We start from the raw sequence: 6,498 nt of genomic DNA, 5'->3' as shown, positions 1-6,498 counted from the left end.
CATGCTTTGCTCCTAATGCAGTAAGACACATGTCCTATCCCTGGGCACATCATCCTTTAATATTAAGCATCTGCCACATTTCCATCTGGAATATCTATGAATGGAAGATGACAAAACATCTGAGATAATAATCTGGAGATATTAGGAGCATTAAAAATAGAAGCTCGAGAGTTGTTTTCAACCCTCTGATTTCCCATGGAATGTCTGGATGTACTTTCAATTCCAGAGAGGGTGCCAGGTTAAAAAGACTTTAAGCTGGACCCAATAGGGCAAATTTTGATCTTAACGGGAAAACTGTTAACATGGTGAGTTGGTTGTCTATCAATTACAGAATATAGCAACTGGAGGGTATCCCAAAGTTCTTTCTCAGAAGGAAACACTCCTTCCCCAAAACAGACTATGAAGTGAAATGGACCTTCTGCTTGTCCTCAATGTTAGGGAAGAAACCAGCATGATGATGCAACAGCATGTTACATAGTAGGTAGCACTGTTCAGGCAACCAGCAGCTCTGCCTTAGTTATGTTGAGTAGTGTTCCCACATGTTTCAGAAGTGACTTACCTGCTGCAGAGCAAATGAGTTGTCTGATGAAAGCATCTGCTTGTGAATTGTATGTTTCAAGAACTTTTTCAATGGTTAGATCCAGAAAATTGTGAGGGTGCAGTGAAAAGATACTTATTTTCCTGCTTCATCAAGGTCTGGAAGAGTCTCATGGCAGGTAGTAATTCAATTTCTCAGTTAAAATAGTCTAATTTGTGATAGCAGGAAGTAGCTTTGCAGACATGACAGTCAAGGCGTGGTTGCTTTGATAAGAGCACATCTTGATGTTTTAGGCAAGGAAATGCTTGGCTGTGATTATCTTGAGGGTTAGCTGATTTTAAGAAATGTGCACAGCCTCTGGGACAACCAACCATCTGGATTCAAATAATCAGGCTCTGAGGGCTGTCAGCATTGCCTCTCTCACACAATGCAGCATTTACAGCAGGAGCAGCTTCATGCTATGGCTTGCTTCATCTCTGTTTTTAGGGATCTTATGCTGTGTAAGATTTATTTCCATGCCAAAACCTCTCAGAGTCCATACTGCTGGCTTACTCTTCCCTCCAGCAATGTCACCAGTTTCCTCACATACCTGTGATTGTCAGCAGTCTACTCTCTTGTTTGTAGTGCACGGCAGGTCTGATGACAACTGGCCTCCTTCAGGGTTGGGAATTCACACAGAGAAATCCTGCATCATCCTGAAAGTGCCTTTGCCAACAGAGGGTCCATGTTCTGTTATCTGTGGGGAATGCTGTACAGTGCACAGGTAGAGCTGCCAGCACAGCTTAGGGTTAGGGGGACTTCATGATGGTAAGGAACAACTTTACTGCTAGGAGGAGAAAGATGCAACACCAATACTCTGGAAAAAGGAGCCTTCAGTGAGGCAGCCTTGTACCAGACAAATCGAGCCACATCTGAATCAGACCACTGGCACATCATGGAACATGTCAGCCAGGCAGCACAGCAGAGACGTCGTTAATGGAGCAGAGAAGGATTGCCCGGGAGCACTGGGCTGAGTGGATACTCAGCGGATGTTTAAGCAAGGTTCACTTCCTCACTTAACTGAGCCTCCCAGAAGAGAGAAACAGCACAAATAAGTTCAGGGATGAATCAATAAAAGGAACTTTAAGAAGCAAGACAGATATGGGGTTGCTTAATTTGGCTTCTAAATTATGAACAAATATGGGTAAGTAATTTTCTCTGTTAATGATTCCCTGATGAAAAAGATTCTTTACAGGAAAAACTGCTTTTGAGCTTAGCCAGAATTTTTAGGGAAACCTCTCTGATGCCAGAGGTTTGTTCGGTTTTGTTAATGTTGTTTTTGTTTTTGTTTTTTCTCCTACTGAATGAACCACAAACAAAGAATTTGCACTAGTGGAAATCACTACAGTAAAACACAGTAGTCTCTGCACATATCCATGCCACATGTACTAATTGCACTGAGCAATTACCATTGTATGTGCTGCTTTGAGATTAAACAGCATGAAATATATGTGAGGGTCTCTTGGGAGTGGCGGTGGTGGGTGGTGTGGTAAGTCTTTAAATTTCCTGGGATGAGGATATGAACATCACCTGCCAGATTCACTTTATTTGCATTGTCTGATGGTTGATTTATTTGCCAAATGAAGTACCAATTTTGTTTATAATATATAAATCTCTCTCTTGAGCAGCATTCCTTAATGGTGGTGCTAGGTTGATGACTGGACTAGATGATCTTGAAGGTCTCTTCCAAACTTGACATTCTGTGATTCTGTGATAGTTATATTGGGCATGGTTTTACTGACTTGTGTGGGTTGCTTGCTGTTTCATTATGCTTGAAAAAACTTTAGAGTTTGACTACTACTTCTTATTTCTTCCCAGTTAAGTGGACAACAAGCAGTGGTTAGATAAACAGTGTAATTAAACCCACACATTTACACTAATAGAAATTTAATATCGATGAACTGGAGATGGCTGATTCAAAAAGAAAATTACCTGTCTTAACTGTCAACATGCTATCTGAAAAATCAAAGTAAAAGCCAGTTCAGGCGGGCGTAATGGTAGAAAAAGTATAGAACAGTTTTAGTTGGAAGGGACCTGTGTTGATCATCTAGTCCAACTACCTGACACTTTAGAGCTGACCAGAAGTTAAAGCATGTTATTAAGGGTATGTCAAAATGTCTTGTAAACACTGCTGGACTTTGGGCATCAACCACTTCTCCAGGAAGCCTCTTTCAGGGTTTGACCACTCTCTCTGTAGAGAATTGCTTCCCAATATCCAGTCTGAACCTTTTGTTGACACGGTTTTGAATCATTCCCACACATCCTACTGCTGGATCCCAGGGAGAAGAGATCAGCATCTCCCTCTTCACTTCCCACCCAAAAGAAGGTGAAAAGAGCACTTCTTTGCCTCCTTTTCTCCAAACTAGACAAGCCCAAAGTCCTCAGCTGCTCCTCACAGGACATGGTTTCCAACCCTTTCACCAGCTTTGCTGCCCTATCCTGAATGTATTTAAGAACCCTCACATATCTGTGTCCTGCAGTGCCCATGTTGTCTTCCTTCCTTTTTAATCCCTTTCTGTACTCACCTTGGCAGATCTCCCCATAAGGCATCTCTTTGGTGTTTAGTTACTGCAGGCTTCCTATCTATTTAAAGAAGAGCAGTAGCTGCCACCCAAGGGCAGTTCAGTTCACTTGGCTCTGGGATTATTCTGTAGTCAAAGCCTAGGATGATGGGATTTCCAGTGTAATTATGCCATTTAGGTGTGATGGGTCTAGATCCTCTGTCACACTGCATGGGAGCTGGGAGAAGGACGACTACTTTCCTCCCTGCTTGCTGATTCTACCAATGGTCTTGAAAAGTTGGTGGACTGGGAAATTGAGTGTGAGGGATTTGGCAGAACCTTTGGCTGGGGGCTTGGAGTAGTTGCTGACTGAAGTCACATACCGTTGTCTCTGTGCTAGAAATTTCAGAAATCTGACAGAGGGATTGCAGGAATCAGTGCATCCTGCAAGTAGAGTGCTGCAGGAATCAATGCACAGACTCCACGCAGAGCACAGAGAGCCCATGTCTGGTGCTTGTCTCTGTGTGAAATGCTGCAGAGAAGCCTGTTTGGACACCAGTTTGTGAAGTGGTCTGGTAAAGTTAACTCTATTGAAATAACCAGATTAAATGCTAAAGAACTCTCCTTGCATGACAATAATTTTTGATGTAACTTACTAGAAAGGAAGAAAGGTGTCCTGCTAACCAGGCTCTTCTGTATTCTCAATGGACTGAGATGCAGTAGTTGTGGTTGCATGCTAAGAACTTTTGCAAGTCCCTTCCCCCTTCTTCCAATGAAGTCGGTCTCCTGGAAGAAGCATATTATGGAAGCAAATGAAGTTGGTGCCTACTGCATGTCTGGGCAAAGGACAAGGGGACAAGAGACCATTAATAAATCAAATCTGTCCTTACCCTTTCTATATATCTGCATGAAATTATAGGCTTTGAGTCACAAAGGTATTTTCCTTCATCTAAGCAATGAAAAGGGGGAAAATATGTTTTTTGTCTAGTGGAAAAAACACTGCCATCTCCAAAGGCACTTAAATTCTGTGAGAAAGAAGAAGCAACTGAGACGATGTTTCATGAGGTACCAACCTGATCCTTGTGTCAACAACAGTTCACCAAAATAAAGATCTCTCTGATTGCAGGTAAGGCTTATTCTTACAATTTATGGGGAGTTGTCTTTACCTTTGCAATTTATTCTTTGCAGGCAGACCCCACAGGAGAGTGAATAGGGCCAGGAGGTGCTCCAGGCAATAGAGCAGAGATTCTCCTGCAGCTTCTTGTAAAGACCATGGTGAGGCAGCTGTGCTCCTGCAGCCAAGGAGGTCCACAGTGGAACAGACATCCACCTACAGCTTGTGGAAGATCTGGAGCAGGTGGGTGCCCAAAGGAGGGAATGACCACCATGTGGGAAGCTCACATGGGAAGCTCACACTGGAGCAGGCTCCTGGCAGGTTCTCTCCCTGTCCTTATCTTGACCCATGAGCCTTTTGTTATATTCTGTCTCCTCTGTCCAGGTGACGGGGAGAGCGATGTGGTGGTACACTTGGTGTCCAAACAAGGTCAACTAACCACAATGTTTAGTGTCTTTTCTGAAATTTAACTGATAGTTAATGTGCCATGTTCCTTGCTGTTTTTAAACCTTTAGGCCAGGAATCCCATTGAGGTCACAGGAGAGGTGAATTCGTTGCAGGATTAGTTGCACTTTTTTTTCCACTCTGAAATTGAATACTGTTGAATTGCCCTCATCAGTGCTTAAAAGGTAATACGAACTTGTGTTGAAATTAGCAAGTCCTTCTAAGAGCCTTCAAGATCAACCATTTCTCCTCAGTTTTACATTATTCTACTTCATTGCAAAGAATGTTGTCTTTTGCTGTGTTGTAAAATCCTCTTCAGTAAGATAAAAATGAAATGTACATGTCTACAAAGTACATGTGAATCTGTTTGCTCTGCTTATTCCAATTTAGTCCTTGTGTACACTTATTTCACGGGTAAAATTATAATTTAAGGTGCTCCTTCTACTGTACTTCTGCTTATTATCATAACTGAAATTCTCAAAGCAGCTGATCACCAGGAGCAGCTCTGGTCTGAAAACCTTTTAAATAAAGCTGTGAAGCTTTTCTCTCCAGAGCTATTTCAAAATGTGAAAAATGGTTCTGTCACTCTAGCTGTACCAGTCACTATCTCAAGTAAAATATATTATTCTATTTCCCTGTCATTTGCATCATTTGATTGGATGTATTTTGCAATTTTCTTTTTAATTGGAATTCCTGCTTATTCTTCATGAGAATTATTGTGCACCTCTCTCCATAATTTCCAAACTAATGTATATCAATGCTTTGTTGGCTGGCATTAGGATATTGAAAATACTTTGCATTCTTCTTTTAAGAGTAGTTGAATCACCAGAGACACTTCCTCTGAGTGCAAAAATGGAATTATTGACCAACCTGACTAAATTTCAAAAATTGTAAAGCTAAAACTTAAGGCATCATTCTATTAAAAATTAATTATGTCTCACTGCATAAAAATCATCCTGGTAAATAGAGTGTTCTAGCTGTTTTGTAAGATTCTTTTCTTCTTTGCCTGCTGTTCGTTTGAAACAGCTAAGGGAAAAGTATCTGAGCTGAAGCGCAGTTCAGGTTACTCTCAGCTGTTATAAAAGGAAGATAGGTCAAACGAGAGGCAGCCATCATCCCTTTGGAGATGACAGCCCCTGATCCTGCCCTTTGCCCCTATTATACAGACCCAGCCGGGATAACTGCTAGGGAGTGATCCGAGCTGTCAAGCCCATGGTGAAACACCTGAAGCGTGCTTTCTGACTGCTCGGCGTTACATTTGTCATTTGTACGGAGGCACTGAGAGTGAAAAACAAATGTTAAAAGCCAACTGGTTGGCTACAATAGTGTTTTCTAGCTATTTAAAATATCAAATCACAAAAAAAATTTCAGCTGGAAAAGATTCTCTGAAGCACCATCTAGTCCAACTGCATGCTCAAACCAAGGCTGATTTCCAAGTTAGACCAGGGAGCTGATATAGGGGTGAATATATATTTGTCAGGGGAGAATTAGCCGTATCTGTGTTGAAACAGGCCTGGATGAGGAAGAAAATTATAAACTAGGATGAGAATTTAATGCTTTTCTGGAAAAACATTTCTTTTCTTCATGACTATGTGTATTCCTGTTCCACCCTGACAAGCCCTGTCTTTTTGATATTACCCTAATGAAACACATCCTTGGTGAAGAAGCTTCCTCTGGGATGGTGCCAGCATACGCTGCATGCTTTGTCCTACTAACTGTCCTCCGCAGTCCCCAAGCGCGCTGTGTCTCTGTCAGTCACCCTGATTATAATTTTGAACTCTGCTGCACAGAAGTCACAATGTCCCAGAAGCATCTACTCCCAGTCTTAAAAATTGCTAATTATGGAAGTGTCCCTTTCCACA

The sequence above is a fragment of the Chamaea fasciata genome, unplaced genomic scaffold (assembly GCF_029207755.1).
Source record: "Chamaea fasciata isolate MVZ Bird 193981 ecotype frontalis unplaced genomic scaffold, bChaFas1.0.hap1 SCAF_2, whole genome shotgun sequence".
Taxonomy (NCBI): domain Eukaryota; kingdom Metazoa; phylum Chordata; class Aves; order Passeriformes; family Sylviidae; genus Chamaea; species Chamaea fasciata.
This window is presented reverse-complemented; position numbering follows the sequence as displayed.